Source organism: Panthera uncia, chromosome B1, assembly GCF_023721935.1.
Source record: "Panthera uncia isolate 11264 chromosome B1, Puncia_PCG_1.0, whole genome shotgun sequence".
Taxonomy (NCBI): Eukaryota; Metazoa; Chordata; class Mammalia; order Carnivora; family Felidae; genus Panthera; species Panthera uncia.
Genome location: NC_064811.1, coordinates 20,206,266 through 20,232,104, shown reverse-complemented (window position 1 = coordinate 20,232,104; position 25,839 = coordinate 20,206,266). Strand labels below are relative to the sequence as shown.

The 25,839-nt window shown below is 47.4% G+C and overlaps 1 long non-coding RNA gene across 1 annotated transcript; it reads right to left on the bottom strand.

The window, feature by feature from the left end:
- Positions 1 to 14,988: 14,988 nt before the first annotated feature.
- Positions 14,989 to 25,821, bottom strand: LOC125923557 (uncharacterized). Its single transcript, XR_007458086.1, has 3 exons — positions 19,514 to 25,821; positions 17,753 to 18,267; positions 14,989 to 17,056 (listed from the first exon to the last, which is right to left on the bottom strand). It is a non-coding gene; the product is annotated as an uncharacterized LOC125923557 (long non-coding RNA).
- Between the last annotated feature and the right edge of the window lie 18 nt (positions 25,822 to 25,839).

The window sequence follows — 25,839 nt, the reverse complement described above, 5'->3', positions numbered from 1 at the left end:
GTTTGGGGGGGGGTTGGAAGGCTTTAAGACAGGAAGGGGTGGGACCAAGCTGAGTGAGGCGTTCAAGGCTACCCTGCTTGCAGTGAGGAGGGTGGCCTAAGACGTCGCCCAGAAGTGGGGCCTGAGATGGGCTTCTTGGACGCACACTTTCCCGAGGGATGCGCACAGGGGAAAACTGGAGAGGCGTGGCGCGAACCCGCAGAGGGCAGGCAGAGATGTGGTCTCACCTCACTCTCATCCCATGGGGAGCTCTGGGGCGTGCCAGTCAGCCTCAGGCCTCCTTCTCTGCAGTCCTGGCTGTGGGCCACGGGCTGTCTGCAGACAGGAGGCAGGAGTGCCCCGGGCACGTCTCAGGACAAGGGAACAGCTGTGAGCAGGTAGCCACCCTGGGCAGGGGACATGGAAGGGGACCAGGAGCATCTATTTCCAGAGGGAAGGGTGAGCAGGATAGGGGGCCCTCGACGTCCTCCACGTGGGGGAGACTGTGGCAGGCCATTGCTGGAAAGGAAAAGGCGAATCCGTTCTTCTACTGGAAAATGCATTAGGCTTTCTAGAGAGAGCCGCTGAGCACGGGGCGAGAACCACAGGACATTACCGGCGGTTTGGCTGAGGGTGAGACCCGAGAGTGTGTATCCATCATCAATCACGAAGAAAAGAGGCCCAGAATTCAGAATTAATTGGAGGTAAAGGGAGTGGGATTTGAGTAACATTGAGGTATATATGTCAGGCAAGGCAGGGATGGGGTTATGCTAACGTTCTGAAAAGAAATGCTTCTCCCCTGTTTCCATCAGAGGCGCTCAAGGTAATTTGCAAACATTTGCAGACCAGTTTTCCCGGGGCTGAACTGCAGGCAAAGCCCCCACTGACTTCACAGGGAGCTCTCAGGGGATGCTCAGCAAGGTGAGGCCTTGGTTCTGGGTAATTAAGACTTACAGCACCCTTGTTAGTGCAGAAATCCCTGCTTGTAGCATTGAAATGCAGCGGCCCTGCAGTCCGGGAGCTTCTCGGTGGCCAGCGGCCGATAGAAGGCCACTCAAGCCGTCATTAATTTTGCTCTCCTTCACTTTCTGAAATCAGAGGATGATATCACTTTGACTTAGAGGGACAGTCACATTACAATCAGTGGAGTCCGCCTGTGTTTGTGTCAGGGCCATCTACAGATGGTCGGGTCTTCCACGGGGTGGAAGGAAATCGAAGGAGTTGGCAGAGATAGACCCCAAATCCACATTGCTTCTGAGCCACTGAAACTTTCCCCAGACACCCTACCTGAGCTTCTTTCTTATATTACTGTCCCCTTCTCTAAGACACAAAGGTGCTCATAAGTGGCCAGGACTGGACAGGAAAGAATGTCTCTAGAACACTCTTCCGATCCCTGCTCTAGAACAGGGTGCAGGAGGGATGGGTAAATGAGTTAGCAGGCGTCTATCAGACTTCACTATGTGTAAGTACTGTGCTGGCAGCTAGGAAGGGGGCTGAGAATTCTAGAACACACTCCTGATCCTCAAAGGGCTTAAAAATCTTATAGAAGAGGCACATCTCTACCCAGAGACAGATACCTACAAACTAGGCTTAGCAGGACAGCTTTGGAGATAGACAGCCTGGGTCTGAATCCCAGCTCTGCCACCCTAGCTCTGTGGCCCTAGGCAAGTTCTACAAACTCTCTGTGCCTTAGTTTTCTCATCTGTAAAATGGGGATAACAATAATACCGACTTCACAGGGTCATCGTGAGGTATAGATATATTAAGGAAAGGGCTCAAAACATGGTCATTACTCAATAAATGTAAGCAAAGCAACCAACGTTTATTGAGTATTCACTGTGCTGAGTTGCTTTCTACCCTTTATCTCATCTGATCTCTACACAACATATGATGTGGGCACCGTCACTATCCCTATTTTACCAACAAGGAAGTAGAGACTCAGAGAGGTTCAGTAATTTGTACAAAGCCACAAAGCCAGGAAGTGACAGAGCTGGGATTTGTACCCAGAGCCAAGGCACTTAGCCATCATTCTAGAACGTGTCTCCCGTAAGAAAACCAATGAGGGCCAAATGCTTTAGTTCCTCAGCGAACCAAGAGCTCCCTGGGAACCGGGACAGTCAATGGAGGTTTCTGCTGAGTCTCCCACTGGCGTATAGGAGGTTATTTATTTGTTCGGCCAGTATTTACTGGGCACATAATGCAATCAGGCACAAAGCTGGAGACATCGTGTGTAATGCGTGGTTTCTGCTGGCAGTTTAAAGGGGAAGAAGTAGGGTGCCTGGGTAGCTCAGTCGGTTAAGCGTCTGACTCTTGATCTCGGCTCACGTCATGATCTCGAGGGTTCATGAGTTCGAGCCCCACGTCAGGCTCTGCACTGATGGCGTGGCCTGCTTGGGGTTCTGTCTCTCCCTCTCTCCGCCCCTCCCCCGCTCATGTTTTTTTTCTGTCTCTCTCTTTTTCTGAAGAAATAAATAAACTTTTAAAAAAGATGAAGGGGAAGAAGGAAACCATCAAATGCTGCAGCAGCAGGGATGGGCTCCGAAAGGGTCACAGCAGGACCTTAAGGGGGGTGGACAAATCCCTCAGGATGGGACAGTAAGGAAGAAGGGAGAGGGCAGGAAAGGATTCCCAAGGAGGTAAAGGTTACGGTGCCCTGAGAGCAGAGGCTCAGAGGGATGAAACAACTGAAGGAAACCATTTCCCAAGTGTTTACTTGGCTGAAGCCAAGGGTGAAAGTGCGTATGATGGTAAGAAAGAATTATAATAGCCAACATCCTTCGAATACTCACGGTGGGTTAAGCACATCGTACCATTTCATTTCTCTTATTTTTCCCTTGAAGTGGGCAAACTCTGGCCTGTGGGCCAAATCCAACTCCCACCTGTGTTTGCTTTCAGCCCACAAGTTGAGACTGATTTTTACAGGGAAACATTTACAGTAGGTTTTGATGATAGGGGACACTAACTTTGAAGCTTACTTAACCTTCCCCCTCAAATAATTCTACTATTCTCATTGGCAGACCCGTATTATTAAAAAATTGTCCTTGATTATTACATTTTGAACTTTGTCAATAGCATATATTATGGAAATTTGTTTTCTCTCTAGTTCTAAAAGTAGCTATACAATAGCCTTAATTTTGTATTTTGAGCTATGAAACCTGAAATCTTCACTACCTCGCCCTTTCTGGGGAAAGCCTGCCAGCCCCTGTTCTTTCCACATGCCCAGGATGCATCATTTTAAGGATAAGGAGACTGAGGCACAGAGGATGAGTTGACAGGACTCCTGTCGCAGGGCTAAAACGGGGTGGAGGTGGGATTTGAACCCAGGTGGTCTGGACCGCCGCACTCTGAATCCCATCCGATCCTAGTGCTGGCAGAGTTCTGGGGAAGGAAATTAGCACCTGAACTACCAGCAAAGGGAGAGGGAATGGAGGGGGACAAAACTGCCCAGATATGGGGACCAGGAAGAAGGAGGAGGTTCCCCCAGCTGACCTGATGTGTATGGACCTACACTCAGGCTGAGGGCACAGCGGGAGTAAGCCTCGTTTCCCAGAAGAGGATTTCTGATCAGGGGCATCGGATTGCTCTCTTGAATGACTTGGGCTCTTTGAATGACAGTGTTGCAGGAAATGCTGGAGGAAGAGCAGGGTTGGTGGCCGAGGATGGGACAGAGGGGATGTTCGGTTCGGACAAGTGGAGCTGGAGATCACTGGGGGATAAATATATGCAGAAGCCCAGGAGGAGGGTGGGTCTCAGGGGCCAAGAGTAGAGTTGGGGGTCCTTGGCCATGGGGACCGAAGTCTCAGAGAACCAGAATTCACACACAAAGGGAAGAAATTACTCCCTCTGTTAACAGGAACTGAAAGGTCTGCCTTCTCAGAATGGAGATGGGGACAGAACACTTTTTCATTTTTGAAGCCCTGGGATAGAGGGGAGTGGGGGACATGTTTCTGGGTTCAGTGGATCTGGGAGAAGGACATACGGATCTTTTTTAAAACCATCTGCTTGCTTGGGACACACGGGTGGCTCAGTCGGTTGAGCGTCCAACTTCGGCTCAGGTCGTGATCTCATGCTTTGTGGGTTCGAGCCCCACGTCAGGCTCTGTGCTGACAGCTCAGAGCCTGGAACCTGCTTCGGATTCTGTGTCTCCCTCTCTCTCTGCCCCTCCCCTGCTCATGCTCTGTCCCTTTCTGTCTCTCAAAAATGAATAAACGTTAAAAAAATTTTTTTTAAATATATCTGTTTGTTTGTTTATTTGTTTATAATCCCAAGCAGGCTAGGCTCCTTGCTGTCAGCGTGGAGCCCGACCCAGGGCTCAATCACACCGACTGTGAGGCCATGACCTGAGCCAAATCAAAAGTCAGGTGCTGAACCAACTGAGCCACCCAGGCACTCCAACAAGGCTCTTTGTGAAATAGGTCACCATATGATAGCTCAAGTCACACACATGCTCCAAAAGATCTTAAAAGACATATTTAAAAAACTCTGGTGTGTGTATTCATTTAGACAGAATTATCTGGTTAACTTCAGAGGCTGCTGACTTGAGCGTGGAGATTTCCAAGTAAGAGCAGAGGGAAAATGCTTAGTATAATTGAGAACGCAAGGAGAATTTCCTTCTAGTGAAGTTTCAAAACACAAAGGAAGGAGCAGCCTCTGATTATATAATTCCTACCTGCGAAAGTAAAAATCTTTGATTATCTATTTATGCCCTGCCATGCTCAGGGCCCAGAGGAAATCAGGCAAACCTAAGAGAAACTAATCTCCACCCCTTCTCCCTTCCTCTTTCTTGTTTCCTGGCCTCGTAACCTTGCCGTGCCGCCAGCTCGAGGCTGACTTAGGCAGATTCTTAGCCAAGGGGCAGGTGCTCCTGCTGAGGGAGAGAGCAGGATAAAGGGCCCCGGGGCAGGGCTGAGCCGACCTCGCCAGCACAGGGGATTCTTACAGACCTAATGTTTCCCCCAAGAATTTGGGGGGCAAATAGGGAGAAAAACACCAGGCTGTGTGACGTTGTAGAGGAAGAGGTTCATCGAGGTCAGGATTGTGCCCGGTCTTTGCAACGTCTGCCTTGGTTTTCCTTGAGGCCAGTGCTGGTCTGTAGGGCTCCTGTGTGCAAGTTATAAAAAGGTGGCCCTGCTGCCCCTAGCCCCTACCCCGGAGCAAGCCCGAAGCCAGGACAAGTGGTAGGGTAGGCAGAGGGGGCCCCCACTTGCCTGCTTGGGTGAGCGTGGAGACAACAGAGCACAACAGCACATCTGGCCCCCCCGTCCTGTGGGCCGCATTTATTACTTTGCAGAAAGAACAGCATCTGGAAAGGGGTGCCACAGCAACACCTCAAACGCCGATTTGTCCTTTCCCCTGGAAAACCGATGCGGAAGCAGGCCTGGGGGCACCTGTCATTTCTGGAGCCCCGTTCCCTCCTGCATTTAACCCTCCCAGGCGCTCTGAAAACCTGCAGCCACACTTGGAGCTCCTATTCCACCGAACAAGTGATCACTCTGGCATTGTAAATGGAACCGGAGATCAAATCCACAAGATCGAGGAAATCCATGAAAAGGAAAAAAAAAAAAAAAAAAAAAAAAGATGCGACATGGTGGTCCCCTATCTGCTACAAGAAGGAGGTTTTATGAGATGTCTTGCAAAGAGAAAATGCATGTGCATAAATATACAACAGCTGTGTAAACTAAAACAATTACCTCTCCTGATTTGAAGGGAGCATCTAATGTAGGTGGAGGCGAGACTTGTATGTTTACCTCTGAACCTGATTGGATTTGAATATCATTCCGTCATTTATGAACAGTCCCTCAAGTGCCTTGTCAGGAAGAGTCGCTTACTGAGCCACTGAAGGTAGCTGAGAAAAGTAGCAGAGAGCATAAACGGTGAATCATTCCATGGAACCCCGGTGGCCCCACTGGTTTCTGCACCGAGCTAAGAGCTGTGTAAACGTGTTCAGCACGCTTTCCACCGCGGTCAGTGCTAACCTCAGGCGAAGGAAGAGTCACAGCCCAGTGTGAAGGAGCAATCAGACGTTTAAAATACTATGTGAGGTAAAGGTACACATTAGAGATCAATTAGAAACAAACACCCTGACGCTGCACTGACCAAGTACGGGTCTGTCTAGGGTGCGATGGGAACAGAGAAGAGAGGGTTACCCAACTTAAGGGTGCCAGGGAGATGGCAAGGCAGAGACACCCAAATGAGGTCTTCAAGACGGGTTTGAAAGTGGCAAGGGGTGTCTCAGCATGGGCAAAGGTTTGGAGACATGACTGCACGCAGCGAATAAGGGCACAGCAAGGAGCACGGATGGCTGAACAGCGCCCTGCATGCGAGAGGGACAAAGAATGAAACCGGGAAAGAAAGCAGGGTGACCGGGCCAGCCCCACGGTGACTGCGAGCCCCGAAGGTTTCCAGGCTGAGAAAAGCACATGCAGATGGGTGTTTTGGATGGACTCTTCTGACGGCCTCCCACCTGCAGAGCAGAGCCTTTCGGTGAGATCCACCTTAAGCATGATACCGGGTGGTGGTGTCGTTTTTCTCACTGACTCAATGAATTCGTTTCCTAGAGTTTTTGGCTCAGTCTCAAGGGGCGTTTATAGCCTAAAACAGGCTGCAAGCCCTGGCCCCGGGGATCATGTCTGGCCGGCCACCTCTTTTTATAAATAAAGTTTTATTGGAACACAGCTGCGTCATTCCATTCTGAGTTGTCCGTGGCTGCTCTTGCCTGGTGGCTGATTTTGAAACAGAGTTCAATGGTTGCAACGGAGGGCCTGTAGGCCTGAAATAATTATGACTTGGTGCTTACAGAGAAAATTTGCTGACCCTGACCCTGAATGAAGTCTTTGCCCTCTCTCCCGTCGTCAGACCAGAAACTTCGGAGATAACCCTAAAAGTCTGCCTCGTTAACTTTTGCACCATTTACCTCTGCCTTTGTCAAGCGGCCCAATTCAGTTGCCAGTAGTGGGAAACAGAGTGGAGAATCACGGACAGAAGAGGAGGCAAGACAGTGAGCACCAGGCTGCAGGCAAGTCGGGCCAAACCCCTCCGTTTCTTCCCTGCATGGTCCCCGAGGATGAGATCAGCCTGCAATTCACACTAGGTATAATGATTGCAGCGGAGTTAGAAAACCTTTGGCCACGTCCTCGCGGGCAGGATGGAACCAGTTTAAGTACTTGTGTTGATGGTCAAACAGTGGCCCCCAAATGTCCAGACTCCTCTGCTGCTGCAATCTTGGGGAGATCTCCTACATGTTCTGGCAAGACTCTGGACTTACTCCTGTCCTGTTCAGCATTTTTATTGGTATATAAATAAATCAGAAGCCATGTTACCAATGTGGAGTTTTCTCATAGCTGGGGGCTGGGGGACAGCCAATAACTGGCCCCGATACGTCGGCATCAGGATTCCAAAAAATTCTTGAAACACTCAAGCAGTGACCAACACGTGCTGTCGGCCAGAGAGGCAGTTTCTCCTAAGTGAGGACTATGAGGTTCTACCAGGTCCACCCCTAACATTCATGACGCTGGGGCAAGAGTACAGGGGAGGCCGGCATGCCATATGTCCACACATTTAGAAGTTATAAATCAAGCTCACAGAGAGCCAGACAAAATGTATGCTGTCCTCCTACCTTGATAAATATACTTTCTTCACCACCCGGAAGTCCAGATTCAAATCCAGAATTCTCTGACTCCTCGGGGTTTTAATGCCAGAACACGGCAGCTGGGGAGAAGCAGCCCTAGTCCCCGGCCCCCAGTCCTTGACCCGTCTTCTTCTCTCTCACCTGTTCTTGGAGTCCTCAGCAACGTATCTCTGGTGTCTCCTTCTTTGCTGCCTCACCAGTGATATCTGTCATTTGGTGTCATTTATCTGGCTCTGCCCTCCGGCTTCTATACTCCTACTAACTCCTGTCCCCACTGCTGATTAATCTGTTTCCAGTCTCTTCAGGTAACCCTAGTTTAGTGCTTACATTTGGCACAATTCCCAGGCAATAGCGTTCCTGATGGACTTTTCCCAGGGCTAGGAAACAGAACCTGGCCAACTTTCTCCTATCTTCCAGCTCCCAGATCTTACATGATAACCCCCATCCCCCGCCACCACCCATGCCAATGCCCCTCGAGCTTAATGACAGAGGATGAACATACACTTCAGCAAATTTGGGGCTGCTGGGGGTGGGAGGCAGCCCCACCCACAAGTCATATGTTTATTTGAATGCTAGTGTTTTTATTTTCAAAGGGTCACATGCTTTAAGAAAAGGCTTCAATCACTGCAATACGATTTATGTGTAACATACATTCCAAGAAGTACACAAAACAAATATACAGCTTCATGAATTATCACAGGCATCTGACCAGCAGGTAAACAAATGCCCCAGCAGCCCCCCACCTCTTTGTGCCTCATTATCTTCTTCCCAAAGGAAACCAGCCATCGTTTTGACCACTGACGCTATTGTTCAGTTTTGCCTGTTCAGGGATTTTATGTAAATAGAATCAAACACTGTTTGTTCCTCCGTGTAGATCTTAGTCCACTCAACATGTTTTTGGGGTTCACCTGTGATGCCCTGGGTAGCTCTTGTCTGCTCATTTTCATTGCCACGTGTCCATTATGTGAGTATACCACACATCGCCGTTGGGCGTTTCAGCTGTATCTGGTTGCTGGTTATTATGACCGATACTGCCACGAATATCCTTGTAAATATCTGTTGGTGCACCTGAGCACAAATTTGGGACTGTATGTATCTAGAAGGGGATGGTTGAATCCTGCGTTCTACATACCTTAGTACCTCCAAACAGTCTTCCAGAGTGGTTGAACCAATCTGTACTCCCACCATCAGTCCACAAGAGCTCTCGTGGGTCCACGTTTTCGTAAGGTTTGCCACCTGCCCGGGTTGGAGGAGGTGAGCTGTACGTTAACCAAGCTGACCTCTTAGAGGTTCTTCACTCAGCCTCATGACCTTCTAGCCTTTCATCAGACTGTTTCATGTTCATGGAACAGCTTCCCCCGCCCCCCGCCTCCCCGCCCTGCATAGTACCTGAGTCATATTGGCTGAATGTGAGAAGGATTTGCTGCTGACCTTCAATCCATTTTGCCAAGATAGTATTTATCTGAATAATCTTATTTTGATTACAGGTTCATCTATTTGTCACTGAGATTAGCTTCTAAGTCCTTTCAAGGAAATGGACCATATACTTCCATAATACATACCTTTCTCGTCTACAAGAATTCTTGGGACCCCATGGGGAGTAATCGGTATTTGCTAACCGACTGACTGGCTCAGTGTAGCTTAAAATCCATCTTTATTTTTATATGATAGTTTAAGTGATTTAATGAGTGGCTGTCACTGACAAAGCACTTGGGGACTGTGCATAAAATGACACAATAATATAAAAATAAAGCTTTGCTCAGAGACTAACACATACCACTGCCTTCCATGTACACGCGGCTCTTTGTACTAAAGGAGGCAATTCTTCCTTTGGCCAAGTGCAGTAGTTTTCATTGATAAAAGTAAGTAAATCCACATTCCCTTCTACTGCCTTATTTGAATACTTCCCAAATCAGGAATCATATATAATATTCATTTCAGCAATGAATATGCAGGAAGTGCTACATCTCTTTATTTAGGGATTTTAAACATTGCAGTCATGTTCATCACGGTGACTGTAGGCTTTTATATCTAAGACGGACTCGTTTCTCAAAGTCATATTTAAATGCCTCAAACGGTAGTGTTGGCCTCTTGGGTATTGCACAACATACAACCGAAGAAGGAAGGTTGACTTCACCGAAAAACATGTAAAGAAATGGCGCAGCTGTGGATATTTCATGTTTAGGAAGCAGTGGGATGAGGGAAAAGAAGAAAAGAGAATTCTAGGGAAGCTAAGTTTGCAACGAGAATCTGGATGTTGGTCCCATCTTAGAGCAGGGTGTGGGAGTTGTTCTCTAACTTAATGACGCTCTAAGTGAAGTATACACTTTTTTTTCTTTTGTTCACATGTTTTGTAGGCAAGGTTTCTCGTCTGCTCTTTTCAATAATCTGAACACCAAATACTGATGGTCCAGATGCCACACATACAGTTTCATACCTATGGCTTTGCTCTTAGTTTTAGATCTTAGGATTACTTCATTCATTCATTCATTCATTCACTTGTTTATTCGTTTAATTAGATGATCAGGCAAGAAATATCCAGCACCTACTCTTTGCCAAGTGTTGTGCCTGGTGCTCAGGGTACCATGATGTGTTCTAACCAGACACTATTCAAATAATTGTAAAATTGCATCAGGGTGCATACCCTGAAGGAGGAACATGGTATGATGGACGGAAATGTGTATTAGAAGGATTTGACTTAGAGAGGTCCACGAAGTGTCCTTGAGGAACTGATGTCTAGGCTGATATCTGTTAAATGAGCAGGTGAGTTAACTAGGTAGAGTTGGGGGAGGGGAGAGCAGCTTAAGGAAATGAGAACAGCTTGTGCAAAGGCCCTGTGGTGGGAGAGAAAATCACTTACACGAGGATTAGAATGAAGGTCCGTGTGGCAGGAGTGGCGTAAGCAAAGAGTGTGGGCAGGACCTTGTGGATCCTGAAAGAGCTTTGCCCTTAACAGCAAAGTTGATACATGGTGAGGATAGGTGGCGGATGGGAAGAGATTCAATTTTTTCAATTTTACAGTGTGGCCTGTGGGACTCAGAGATATACGAGTAAGAGGGTTTTAGAAGTTCTTGCTCTTGCCTTTACTTGCCTCAGCAGCTTGACTCAATTACAGGTGTCCCCCCACAGCTGTGAGCTGTCAGGCAGACTGGTCTCCCAGGCCTGAGTGGATAATAGGGACGACACTCAGGGGTGGCAGAGGGACATGCTCCAATGGTCCGGATCTGCTCTCTCCTCTGCTCACAATGAGCCATTTGGGCAGGAAGCTTATGCTTACCGCTCGCAGATCTGAATGTGTTTAACTGTAACGGCCTGACGGGGAAGGCTGGTTTCAACTTTAATAGAACACAAGACAACAGGCATAATCTCTCCTCGGAAAGGTAACGTGTGGCCTTTGTGTGCTGGGGCTTCAATTTACAACCGAGATGAAGTATCGATAACTTCAAAATAGAAATGCTTTGACCCCATGTATAATGCTAATCATAAAATGCGTTTGCATAATCCAGGTATTCAACATTCGAAGATTTGAAAGATCTGGAAAAAAAAAAAACAAACATTTTTGGCTCAAGTTATTCCCATGCCTAGCATCCTAAGACAATAATAAATCTTGGAGGGGCAGAATTCCGGGCAGGGGGAAGGAAAGGGAAGGGCAACGATTTCCTGAGCTCTGACTGTGATTGTCATAGGGGAGGCTTTCTCAACCTCGACACTGTTGGCATTTTGGGCCAGGTCGTTCTTTACTGTGGTGAGCGGGCCTGTGTATTATATGTTTAACAGCATCCTTGGCCTCTCTACGCATTAGACCCCAAAAGCACACCACCCTGTCTCTCTCCAAGTTGTGACAACCAAAAATGTCTCTGGGCACTGCCGAACATCCTCTGGGGGGCAGTCCTCCCCCCACTTTGAGTCGCCGTAATGGGGGAGTCATAATGAACACACTTAGCGTAGAGGGTTTCGTGAAACAATGATAAACATCGCCCCAAATTTGAACATCTCCATCCAATTTTTAAGAATTTTATACACAATATGGCTAGCGTTTTTTCAACCTAAGAATCAGTTTTATTTCTCAAGCTATTTAGACACGTAGCATATATACGAAAATAACCACACTCAAGCCTTCCTCAAAACTCCCAACGAAGGGACAGAGCCTTTTCTAATTCCTTGAGGGAAGTTGAGCTTATGATTCTACAAGTCAGCTTTGAAGATTTAAGTTTGAAATGCACAAACGACTTTCCCATTTCTTCCTTTGCAGAGGAATAAAATAAATAAAATAAATTAAAAAAAAAATAAAGGAACCGGTTGCTTGATTGCTGTGCTCTTGAGACTTTAAATATCTCTCCCCGTCTCAGTTTTGGTGGGAGATGGGAAGGTATTAAAAGCTATAATACAATCATTCGCATGCTTAACCGCAGTCTGGAGGAATTGGAGAAGCTTTGTAAAGTTTCCCAAGAGGTTGAAGTGCTCTGATAGGGGTCCGATGCCCCCCCCTCCCATCCCCCACCGCAGGGACAGACTGTCACTTTGTCGGGACACTGTCGCAGCCAACTGTAGGTGTTGGGCTTGCAGCCTCTTTACCACACTGTACATGAGTGACCTTGAAAATGGGCTAAATCTCCTTGGATCTCCACTGTCCTTTCTTTGAAAATAAAAGCAAAAGCAGTCACTGAATCCCTCATCGAGTAGTTTGAGGCTTAATGAGATCACGTTGGGGGACCGGGCGTTATCATTTGAAGGGTGTTACTTCTCACTTCAAGCCTGCCAGGCTCTCTCCGTATTTTGCCTATTTCTTTTTGTTAAATTGGTTAGGTAGGCAGATGTTTCTTTTATATAATTGGAGATGCAGGATTTAGAAATGTCACGGAAGTACCTGTTAACCACCCTAAATTTAAATCTGGTGAGTTGAGATTGGACATACCAAAGTTTAAGCTTATTTTGTGTACGTAAAAAAAAAAATACATAAATTACATAAACCTATTATAGATACAAAATAAGTTTAAGCTCGTCTCTAACACGTGTCATTGCTCTGTATACATAATATGTAAAACAGATTCAAACCCTATATGTATGTATGTTACAGATACAAATATCCTTGAATAGATTCACAGTACACAATAATGAAACACTACCTAAAAATATCGGTAATGCCATGGCTTACACAATTCGAAAAAGCCTTTGGTATTTTAGATTAGAAGGTATAAGCAATAGGTACTAAACATGTGAATGGAGTTAGAAGAATTTAGTTGGTGTGAATAAAGGAAAGCTCTAGACACAAGTCACTCCAGGCAGCCTGCCTGTTTATCTTGTGGAAGGAGAATTTATCTACAGCCCTCGGAGGAATATGAAGAGAGTGCTTGTTTTGTTGTGTCCCAGTGTGTTTTGTGGTCTGTGCAGCCGGAAGTCGGGGCATTAGGCAGGAAAATGTTAGTTCCTTTACATGAGAGCTAAAGACTGATCTCTGACTAATGTTGAAACGAACGAGATAAACTGGGGTTAGTCCAAGGGGGAAAGCGAATAATAAAGTGAGAAAAACATCTCTGAAACTGGAGCATGATTTTGGAACATTCCAGGGGCAGCAGCATGGGATGTTCGTCTTATGGAAGGGGATGGGAGGAGAGACCTGTGAGTTTTCAACCCTGACTCCTGCAAGTGTGTGCCCTGCACAGTAAGACTTCTCTCCCTGTCCAAAATGATACCAGTGACCCCACATTTGTGTACTTTGCAAAGCACTTCCCCTGCCGCCATTTCATTTGATCCTGAGGACAATCCTGAGAGCGGCTGTCATCATTTTCAATGGATAGAGCCCATTTAGGCTCAGGCTGTCAAGGGACTGGCTCAGAGGCCCTTATTTGGAAATTGGTGGAGAATCACTTCTATCCCACACACCAAGTTGCTTTGAAGGAAGGAAGAAAGGAAGGAAGGAGGGAAGGAAGGAATGAAGGAAGGAAGGAAAAGAGAGAATGAGAGAAAGAAAAGAAAGAAAGAAAGAAAGAAAGAAAGAAAGAAAGAAAGAAAGAAAAAGAGAAAGAGAAAGAACAAATGAGGGAGGGAGGGAAGGAGGGAGGGAGGGAGGGAAGGAAGGAAGGAAGGATGAAGTTAGAAAGGAAGGAAAGAAGGAAGAAAGAGGGAAGCCTGGGTGGCTCAGTTGGTTAAGCATCTGACTCTTGAATTTAGCTCAGGTCATAATCTCACAGTCTGTGAGTTCAAGCCCCGTGTCAGGCTTTGTGCGGTCACAGAGCCTGCTTGGGGTTCTCGCTCTCTCCCTCTCTTTGCCCCTGCCCTGCTCACATTCTCTCTTTCTCTCTCTCTCTCTCTCTCTCTCAAAATAAAAATAAATAAACTTAAAAAAAAAAAGAAAGAAAGAAGGATGGAAGGGAAGGAAGGAAGATAAACTCTCTTTAAAAAGAAGGTAAAATAAAATAAAAATTGAAAGCCATCAGGGCTCCAGGTGGAGTTTGGAATCAATAGACTGGTCTTGTTTGCTTTTAAAAAAGTTTCTTCCCTTATAAGGAAGGGAACATAAGATAAAAACAGAGAGGCAGGCAAACCATAAGGGACTCTTAAATACAGAGAACAAACTGAGGGTTGATGGAGGAGGGCGGGGGGTGGTCACAGGAGGGAAAAGGTAGGTGATGGGCATTGAGGAGGGCCCTGTTAGAATGAGCACTGGGTGTTGTATGTAAGTGATGAGCCACTGGGTTCTACTCCTGAAACCAATACTACACTGTATGTTAACTAACTTGAAGTTAAATAAATACATTTTAAAAATAAAATTAAAAAAAAAAAAGTTTCTTCCCTTGGACTCACCACCCTTCCTCTTTTTTATTTTAATTTCTTGCCAGTGGTCTTGGGGTAAGGCGGATCTTTCATTTTAAAAAGGTAAGGAGGCCGGTCTTGTTAATTACTGGTCTCTTTCCCACACTGAAACTTCCCACAGGTCACTTGGCCAAGTCTCAGCCTTAGCTGCCAGGTGCCGAGCCCTCCGGTCATATGTACACGAACAAATGCATGTTGCGGTTTTAATGACCATGACCTCTCCAAGGACCACGTCTGTCCTCCTGCGTGGGTGCATTCCAATTTACTAGTTTTGAGATGCAGTGAACATAAGGCTGTTCCTGCAACTGCCCAAGAGTGCTGGACCCAAGAAGGCACGAATCTTCTGATGCCTGTATGGTTGCCCCGCTCACCCCTCGGCCATGCTCACTGCCTCCGAACAGCTGCCGCTTTCACTTCTTGTTTTTTAGTTTGTGTTTTTTTAATTTCCTAAGTTTTTTGTTTGTTTTTGCCCTCCACTGTTCTGGCAGATACATTTCTACTTTCCAGAGAAATGTTGAAACCACTTGTGCTAAAGGTATTTTTTTTTTTTTTTTAGGGGCGCCTGGGTGGCTCAGTCGGTTAAGCGTCCGACTTCGGCTCAGGTCACGATCTCGCGGTCCGTGGGTTCGAGCCCCGCGTCAGGCTCTGGGCTGATGGCTCAGAGCCTAGAGCCTGCTTCCGATTCTGTGTTTCCCTCTCTCTCTGCCCCTCCCCCGTTCATGCTGTGTCTCTCTCTGTCTGAAAAATAAATAAACGTTAAAAAAAAAAATTTTTTTTAAAAATAAAGGTATTTTATTTTTTTAATAGTGTCCTGTCAATGATGCATTGAGGATGTAATTTCAGGAAGTCAACATCTGTTTAAACACAACTTACTAACCGCTGCTGCTCATCATTTGGCCATTGCAATTTCATTTTACTTAATGCCATGTTCAATGTTCTTGGTTCGAAATACGTCCTAACTTTAACTTTTGTCTCAAAGGCAGTATTTTATTAAAAGATGCACTCCATTTGACTTTCTTCTAATAGCACCCTTCCTCAAAATATACTGGATTTCTGTATCATATCAATTTATGTGTCTTCCTGTTTGTCTCTCTCCGTAGCATCATTTATCTGTATAAGCAAAAGCTGCTTCTTCTGGAAGGTGGGGGGAGGGATCACCATAGTACCCATAGTTACCCCCCAGAAGAGGTCTTTTGTTATGCGGTCTCTGGTGGGTATCACACAGGATCGCCTCTTCAAAGCCAGACGCATCCATCACTCATCAACCCCGCCGGTCCTCTTCTGGAGTAATTTTGCTCCCTTTCCACTCAGATTTGAGGGAGTTAATTATTTAATATGTTTGCAAAGCACATTGGTTTCCCTAGAGAAAGTGTGCCACATAAATATATATAAATGAATAATTAATTAAAGTTTAAGCAGATTACTTGGTGAGTTCTTCCTTAACTGCCCCATTTTCCTAACGAGGTGTTTTGAAGTTACAATCTCCTTTTGGTTTCTCGCCCCTCCTCCTCTCTGATGCCTTCTCCTTCTTCCTCTTCTTAATTTCCTTCCTTTTAATTCTTTTTCCCCTCTGTCAGTCAGTGCCTACCATATTGTGGGCACTCGGTCAATCACAGCGATTTAGTGCCAGATCCACAGGTAAAAGCCTTCATTAACTTCAACGGGTGTCATAAGCTCCTCAGAGCTCTAGGGTGAGATTAATAATTAGATAATGATTCTAATGCACTGTGAAAGCTAGAAGCCAGCCTCATGAAATGCTGAGTGATCAGTAGTCGACATCAGTGATCAGTAGTCGAGAAAACCCTTGTTGACTGACCCCGTTCCCTGATCTGTTTCAAGTAAAACAAGAGATCCCTGATACTCTAAAAATTAATATAAATCAAATCAAATCCCTCCTGCAATCCTGACTCCTCTCACCGGTTAGAACAAAACAAGGAGGTTGCAATCGAAGAGCACGGTTTGGAGGTCCTTTGGATTCTATTTGAGGGAACAGCAGACTAATTTGGATCGTGTTTGAAGGAGTGCCATAATTGCTTATTGAATGTTGACGTTCAAATCCTAGTTATTCCTTTACCAGAGATTAAGGGGAATTAGAGAATAGTTCACCTCCATCCGGCTAAACCTGACCCAGTTTATTTATACCGTAATCTTACTACAGAGCATGAGAGGTAAAACGAGCTTCTCTTATCAATTAATAGCTGGCAAAAAATTTAGATTTCAAGTTCAACATAAGAGCTATTTATTCTAAAGCACTACAGAAATGAAGAGGGGCTCCCTGTGATGCTGGAGGGAGGGACTCTGGGCAGGCGGGAGTGCTGAAGAGAATTTTTTTTTCCTTTTCCTCCTAAGAGTTTGAATTACTGTGCAATCTTGGATTTTCTAGTGACCCGTGTTAAAGCCCTGGGGCTAAAGCAGACCTATAATGGATCTATTTCTGAATTGTTCAGCAGTATTGGAGTTTAAGACAGCAGTCATGGTGTATGCATATAATGAGGCCAGTGCCTCCTTCTGCATCCAAGAGGGCATCGGTCATAGCCCTTTGTTGCCGCTCAAAGTACAGAAGGGAGCAATCTCTTCCTCCGCCCCGTCCAGAATTCTCCGTGGTCGCCATTCTGTCCTGAGCAGACACCGAAGTTGCTTTAAGGATATGAGATATGAGGTCAGTGAAAGACCCTACCCTTGCCCCCGGGTCCCCCTGTCCTGCTTTGCCCGCCCCAACCTTCAGTCCCACCCTCCGCGATCTGAAATGCACTCCTCTGGGTTAAGGCATTGTTTCACATTCAAATACCTCTGGGAGGCAGAACATATTCTCGTTATCAGGGATTAATAATTTAGTGTTCGTTCGACAAACATTTGTTGTTTGTTGAATTTATTCATAACATGAATTAACCAGAGTCAGAGAGTGAGAAGACGTGTTGGAGTTCAATGCTGCCTTTTGACTGGTAGGGTGACCCCTCTCAACCTCAGGTGGTACACCTGGAAAGCCACGGGGCCGGATCAGATCTCCCAAGCTGCTTCTAGGCCCAGCACTGCCTACGTCTCAGCCAGTTGTGGGAACGGGCACAGACCAGACAGTGGTGATGGATGGGCGTGGGGGTGGGGGTGTCTGGGCGTAAGGATGCTGGGGGAGAGCCTGAGACTCGACAGAATGAGCATAGAAAACTCATCAGAGGGCTCAGGTCTTTGATTTGTTTTGTATCAACCTGTAGCTTTGGGTCTGAGTTCTAGAGCTCAGCACAGAGTCTGGTACACAGTAGGTATCCAATAACATTGGATTAAAAAGGTAATCCAATAACATTGCATTAAAAAATATAAGAAAATGACAACACTTACATATTAGTTTTCTAAGGCTGCTCGAACAAAGTGCCCCAAACTGGGTGGCTCGAAGCAATAGAAGTTTGTTGTTTCACAGTTCTAGAAGGTAGAAGTCCAAAAATCAAGGCACAGGCAAAGTCACGCTCCCTCTGAAGCCGCTAGACAAGGATGCTTCCTTGTCTCTTCCCACTTCTGGTAGCCCTGGGCGTTCCTTGGCTTGTGGCCTCGTGGCTCCAATCTCTGCTTCTGTCTTCGTATGGCCTTCTTCCTTCTGTGTCTTCACATTGTCACCCCTCGGTGCATGTCTATGAGCAAATTTCCATCTTCTTGTAAGGACACTGGTCATATTGGATCAGGGCCCACCCTACGATCTCAGCTTCACTTGATTACATCTGCGAAGGCCCTATTTGCAAATAAGGTCATATGCGCAGGTACCAGGGGTTAGGACTCCCAGCATATCCTTTTAGAGAACACAATTCAACCCATAACAGGGTCATCCCCCAGGATTCCACAGGAATTGTTGAGACAGTGACCTGAAATATGGATGTGAAATGTCTTGGTGATTTGAAAGTATTTAGGAAAATGTGGTATAAGGAACTCAACTGGAATTTGAGAGTGCTCCTCTCTGCTACCCTTCAGGCTGTCCACACAGAGGTTCTCTACGAGGACTCGGAAGTCCTGCTTAGGGGTGTGAAGACAAATGTGGGGGAAGACTACAGAAAACAAGGTCAAGGACACAAGGACAAGGTTCACTACCTTCACAGGGTTGGCTGGGCCTCATTCAGGTTCTACGTAAGTGAGGTGACCTCAAATACCCCACGTGCTAACCAGCCTTCCCAGAATGGGACCCACAGGCAGGTAACGCCTGTTCACCAAGGTCACACTGGAGAGAACAGAAATCCCCGATTCACACTCAGCTTTATGTGTTTCATTATCGTAGACTTGGAAGGTCACTTAATGAAGACAAGCTTTAATAAGCACCATAAGGCATTAAACATTGCACTACCCAGAACACGGATGCGGTTCCTGACCTCCCAGAGCCTGGGTCTAAAGGACACAAAGACGGTCACGGATGTATGTTACGTGTTTGTTTCCTTTCCCTTTCGGGGGCTAGCGCCAGGGAAGTGTTGCATTCTTAGGAACCACAAATCCAATTTCCAATTCTGGGCTGAATAGTAATTTTTCCTGAAGGTTTGAATAAATCATCCAATCTGCTTCAGCTTCAACTATTTTCAGCATTTCTATTTTAATCATTAATTTTGGCTGCTTAGGACCCCAGAGACACTGAGCCCATTTGTGACTTAATTTGGGGTGGGGATGAGGCAGGAGGCAGAAGAGACACTGAGCACCAAACAGGAGAAAATAGGCTTGAGCTACCGTCTGAAAGATTTGGGCCAGATGCAAGGAACATTTTGTTGTCAGTGACAACTGTAATTCTTTGGTTTGCTCTAGCAGGGCAGATTATAGAATTTGCACAACCGTAATTTTGGTCAAGACCGGAGAGATTCTAATGTAAGAAGATAGTTTAATTTTCATTCTGATTGGACCACAAGGAGACGAGTCAGATGAAATAGCCCTTCAGGTAAATCCTAATACTCAAGATAATAAGAAGTGCATATAATCCATCCTGCTCCCCTTGTTGCTTCGAATGCCAGGGAGCTCAAAATGAACTACACTGTTGAGTTAAAATATAATATTAGCCTAGGACACTGTTTCAGTTACCTACTGTTGTCAACAAACTACCCCTAAACTTAGTGGCTCGGAACAGTTTATTTTTACCTTTCATGGGTCAGTGAGTTGCTAGGACTCAGCCGGGCAGTTCTGGCTTAGGGATTCTGAAGCTGTTTCAGCTGAACGGGGCAGGGCTGGGTTCGAGTCATGTAAAGGCTCGACGGATAAACCTTCAGGATGATTTGCTCATTCGCAGGTCTGGCCCACACAGGGGTCGGAATGTCTGAGCATCTCTCTCCCGTCACATGGCTGGCTTGCTGGTGGTGAGAGTTGACACACGGCAGCTGGCTTCCCCCCCACCCCCCGGGGAGTAAATACTGGGGGAATACCCTCCCCTGCGCCAGGGTTATAATGGAGATGTGCTTCATGGGTGGGGTCATCCTTAACCCCTTGACAGGTTATTTATTTATTTTCTGTTTTTCATAAACTTACAAGGGATGGACCTTTCTTTGTGAGCCTTTTTTGGAAGTAGGTGAGTCTGAAAAATACACAAGAAGTGCTTTACTCTTGTCTAGGGCTTGACGATTTGCCACGCACCCTCACCCATGCTACCTCACTGGCCCCCACAACACCACATCGATGGCCAGATCGGTGACTTTATCCCCAGTTTTGCAGAGGCTGGAGACTGAGGTTCAAAAAAGGATTCGTGACCCGGCAAAGGCAACATAGCTGGGGAGTGGCAGGATGGCCCCAGACAGATGTGTCCAACATGGCAGTGTCTGTCCCCAGGCACCATGAAGCCCGGACACACACCTACGTTTCAAACCCAGGTGCGAGCCCTGGACATACCTCACGACACCTGCTTGCCCCTCCACCACCCGCTGTCACTACAGAAGTTTTGTGTAGTTGTGGAAGCTCCGGTCCTTGAGCACGGCTGCTCGGACCAAACCAGCTCTGCCACCTGGTGATGACCCTGGACCTGAGATCTTTCAAACGACTCAGTTCCTTCGTCTGTAAAACGAGGCCGCTGCTGCTGCTGCTGTCATGAGGATTGAGTGAATTAGTGCCTCCAAGTGATAACGTGGTAAGAACTTTCAAAAGTAGTCTCTCAGTCAAAGGCTGCAGAGATAAGTAGCTGTTAAGAGAACCCTGGGCTAGCTTCCTTTTCTCTATGCTTTTCTTGATTTTATATGGACCTTACTAAGTGTCCATGCAAGTACAGCTCATCTTGACATTTCATTTCACTTGATATTGTTTATTACCGGATGGACTAAAAGCCCTAAGTCTATGTTAATGCCTGTCTGAGGATCGCGATTTCAACTGCAGGATGCAGTTATAAAATATTGTCGGGACTCGTAGATACAATCCGCTTTCCCCAAGGTCTCAGGTGTACTCACTCTCTCTCTTCAATTATTTACACTGACACTCCCTAGGTGCACAGTCGCTGTCCTTCCTCGCTCTCCGTCCCACGTGGATCTGCACACTCACACCCAACCTCCCTCCACCCTTTTCACACACATGTTCTTCTCAACATGCTCACCCGAAGATATTTTTCTAACTACATGCCCTTGACCTTCTGCATCCCAGCGTTCTTCCTTCCTCAGACCCTCAGTGTACAGCTATTTCTATGCTCACTGAGCCGAAAATGTCCCCTGGCCATCCCAGGTGCCCTGAGGATGGTAGGAGAAGTTTTTGCAGCCAGGCCCAGTGGGGCAGGTTGCAGACCTTTGTATGTATGAACGAGGAGGCTTTGGATACCTGGCTGTACCTGCTGTTCGGCTCACAAGGGTCTCCATCAGTCATCTGAGGGGGCCAGGGAGCAGACTCCCCTGCTGCCCCCCTGGCCACGGCATAAACAGCCGCTGCGCAGTCCAGGACTCTTGAGATAGCTGCTGCTTAAGGGGGCAAATGTTCCTGACTCGAGAGGAGGCTTGGCTGAGGGAAGCTGCCTGCTTCTTCCCAGCTCAGGGTCGGGGGGAGAATTGAGCTGAATATGCACCTATTCAGAAGGGCAAAGAGCCAAAAATAACCGGGAGCAACAGCATTTCATCTGACAGGCCCAGAAATAGAGCTCATTTCGGAGTGCGCCAGGCTTACAGACTGGGTGATTCTGAGACCTTCCGCATCCCCACAGAAATACATGGAAAAACTCCCAGCTTACACAAATGCTTCCATCCTCTCTTCACACAACTTCTCAAAGCGAGGACCCTGTGGCCCAGGGAAAAGGAGTCTGCAGTCAGAGAGACTTGAGGCTCAAAAGATGAGGTCTGGGGACCCGGGGATGAGAATGGCACCTGGTGGAATGTTCTAAGAGAGGAAGAAACAGGAAATAATTGGTACATACGGAGGATTCAAAAAAGGAAGAACCGAGACAGGAACAGATTTAGGGAAGGTAAAGCCTAGGCTTTCTCATCCCCCCCCCCCCACTCCCCGTGAGAAAAACGGAAGTACTGAATGTTAAAAACGTCAGGCAGGATTTAACTGGATCCCCAAGGTCATTGTTGGCAGGAAAAAAGACCATGGTTTTCCGATGGGGATGGGAAATGTGTGGTCTGACAGCAATCTTCTCTTCCATTTTTGTTTTCTTCTCTTGTATTTTGATGTAAAAGGCAAATGTCACAGTTCATTTATCTTTATTCCGCATATCTGAAGTTGCAGAATGGATGGGAAGTGGCAGGGTACAGAATTCCAGAGGACCCTGCCCACGGGGAAAATTGTGTACTAACAGGAAGGAGCTGGAGGAGATAACAATGGATATAAAAGGAAAAGAAGGCAGGAAGGTAATAAGGGGGCAAGAAGGAAAGGACAGATAGAAAGAAAAAAATGAAAAAGAAGATGATGAAGTCAATCTGATTGACTGACTATGCCTAAGAAGCTTCTACGTATAAGGCCAGGGGACAATGCCCAGAGCTGAGGAGAACAGGTGTACAAACCGACCAGAATACAAAGCAGGATTAGCCAGTTGCCACACGGGGTTACAAGCAATGTTCGCTGGGGACAGAGAGAAACCACAGGTTGATTTTTGACCTGAGATCACAAGGGATGTCTCTCTAGAGCTGGTGGCATTTGCCTGGGCCCAAAGGTTTATGTAGGAGGGCGCTTTCCTCACTGCTCTGCAGTGCCCTCCCTGCCCCCTCTTATAACTCAGAGATCAGGTGTCTTTGCAGGGACACACCTCAAGACAGATCCCAAGACATCCTCAGTACCTAGAAATGTGGTTTCCAAGTGCCCATGCGTGGACTGTGACAGCCTGAAGGTAGCAAAAAATAAGGCAATGACAAGTCTGGAATTTTTCACAAATTATATTCCGTTTAAAGAGCTGTCTTTTATTGTGATATTGGATCCTTCCTAATTTTTTGACGGTAAAAATACCGTCTTTTGGATGAGATAATGTTGATAAAAATAGTATATTGGGGTTTTTGTTTGTTTTAAATACTTTTACTTGGCAAGTGGATAGGTAGCCAACTGCATCGGTCCCTGGGATTTTACAGATGTTATGCCATTTCAGATTCTAAGAACTCCTGGCCTAGAACGCCATTCCGTGCTTACAGAGGCAAGCATATTCAGTGAAGGTCATGCCTTTTTCCTGCAGCCCTGACCTGACCCGTCCAGGCTTCTGGATGCTTCTCCTCATAAGCCTTGCAGAGAGAGAGGCTATCATCCTCCTGCTGGACTCGGTCTTTTTCTGCGTTGAGGTGTGGGATTGCTCTCTCACTGTCTCTCAGAGGGGATGAGATAACCCTAAGGCAGCGATGAGTGAGAGCAGATACAGTCCCCAGGGACCTTCCCAGGTTAGTGGAGCATTAAAACTTAATTCGAACCAATAAATTGTAAAGGTGGGAAAGAATGGTATTTTAAAACGAACGGTCTTCTTCTGCACTCAGACCACACCCTTCAAATTACTGATCCGGACAGAGGAGGCAAGGGCAATGACCGATTCCGTCTTCTGGATCAAAATGTCACAGTCCACTGTGAATAGAAATCCTGACCTTCTGTTTTTCTTTCCCCTCTTCAATACAACATTAATCAGTCAATCCTGCCACACCCCTGCCCTGGGCCACAGAGCAACCTGAACATCCCTTTTTGAGGACCGAATTGTCTTGAGGTCAGTTCTCTGCCTGCCTGACGCTCCTCACGGAACAGGGCACCTTCTTACCTCTGGATTTTGGGGTGTTGAGTGATGCCTGGCGCACAGTAGGGGCACAACAGAGGCCTAGTAAGTAAGAGATTCGGTGCACCACATTAAAAATAGCTCAGTGCCCCAAGGGGTGCCTCCACAACGACTACAGTTAGGTAAATTCAAACTCACAAGGCTTCTGAAACTTGGATTCCATGAATCCTGATTACAAACAACCTAAGGGAGCCATTTCGTTCCCTGAAGGCCAAACTGAGTCTTTGTGCAATGAAGTGGAAGAGAACTCCAGAGAAAGGCCCAGGAAGACAGGCGGAAATTCCAGAAATATTGTGAAGCCCCATTTTCTCGAACTGGCCAACAGTTTTCCTTCCATACACATTAAAGAGTATAGGGGCGCCTGGGTGGCTCAGTCGGTTAGGCGTCCAACTTCGGCTCGGGTCACGATCTCGCGGTCCGTGGGTTCGAGCCCCGCGTCAGGTTCTGTGCTCACAGCTCAGAGCCTGGAGCCTGCTTCCGATTCTGTGTCTCCCTCTCTCTCTGCCCCTCCCCCATTCATGCTCTGTCTCTCTCTGTCTCAAAAATAAATAAAACGTTAAAAAAAATTAAAAAAAAAAAAAGAGTCTCGTCTATACTTTGACCTGCCCCCCAAAATAATATGGACACAATCTGGGACAAAGCTGCCAAATCTTTCAACCCCCCTGGACACTCAATAGAATAAACGATTTTCCACATCACACAGGAGAATTTTCAGTGCTGCGGGTCTTTGGAAGTGGGGCAGGGGTGCTGGAGACAGCTGTCAAACAAAGACACTCTCAGATGTTTTAATGTAGTGCCTGCTGGACGAGGTAGGAGCAGAATGACCTTATCTACGCGCCAATGGTTCTGGAAATGGGGTCTGTGGACCAGCATACAGCTTCTCAAGCTTCACCCAGGGCCAACTGAATCTGAAATTCTAGTGGGGTTGTCCAGCAACGTGTGTTTTAATAAGCCCTCCCCGGGATTCACATGCAGGCTGAAGTTTGAGAACCAGTGACAGAAGGCATTACCTTGGAATGAGTGACTGGGAGCCAAGAACCTGACCCAGGGCCGCAGCCCTCAGGTGACCTAAAAAAAGAAAGGAATGACTCAGCTCAGTTGCTGAGGGTGGCCAGGCCTGTACTGAGACGGCCGAGGGCATACCCTGGGCACTCCATCTGTATGGCCAGACTCTCCTGACGCCTGCCGCGACTTGCCCTACCGTGGTGGCATCTCCAGAGGGCAAGGGCCATGTCCTTCCAGGCTCCCAATCATTGTTAGTTCCAATACGCACAAATCCACCAGTGCCAAAGGGAAGCTTCTGAGAACTTTCGAACGTGGGTTAACTATTTCGGAGCTACAGCTACCTGCCCAAGCACTTGTCTGAACCTCTGGACACAGCCCAGCGCTTTCCAGAGCACCAGGGCGGCCGCAAGCTGGAAGACTCGAGGGCCAGCCGTGCCCCTGCGCTTGGCGGCAGGACCCGTATCCGCGAACAGCCAGTCCCAATCTGGGCCCCACGGCCGAGGGTGTGCCTGGATTTATTCTAAAAAGTGTGCGCTTCACGAGCCTCACCCTTTCGTTTAGGGCTTCAGTACAATCGCATTGACCTAATTAATTCGTTTTCTCCTCGGTCCGAAGTGGAAACCGGGGCACAGGGCTGCAAATCCAATGCAAACCCGCTTTGGGCGCCGATACTCTGGACAATTAAAACAAAGAGCGCGGCGGCGGCGGCGGCGGCGGCACCGCACAAAACCCTCGGGAAACATCCAGAACGTGCCGGGAACCAGCCGGCAGGGCCGGGCGCAACCCGGGTTAAAAATGTGCCCGCAGGGAGGCGGCCCCACCCCTGCAGGTGGACAGGTGGAGGTTGGCAGGGGTCAAAATCCATCCTTAAAAGACTAGAAGCTGCGCCGCTGCGTGGCGCAACTGCAGGGGGCACAGTCGCCCTGCGCCCAGCGGGAATGGCGCCCTCGCCAAAAAAGCAAGGAAACAAAACCCATTGCACCGGCGGGAACTGGGCTGCGGGACCCGCAGAAGGAGTGGGTGGGAGCGGGAGGACGCGGGAGCGGGGTATAGAACGAGAAGGGGAGGGAGGGAAGGGAGAGAAGGGCAGGGAGAGAAGGCAGAAAGTGGAAGAGGGGGTTAGGAAGAGAAAGGTGCGAGGGGGAGATGGGAGAGAGGGAAAAAGGGGAACGGAGGGAGGGGAGAGAGGGATCGCGGACAGGAAGAGCGCCCGAAGGGGGGCGGGGGAGGAAAGCGAAGAAAGGGGAAGGGGGGGGGG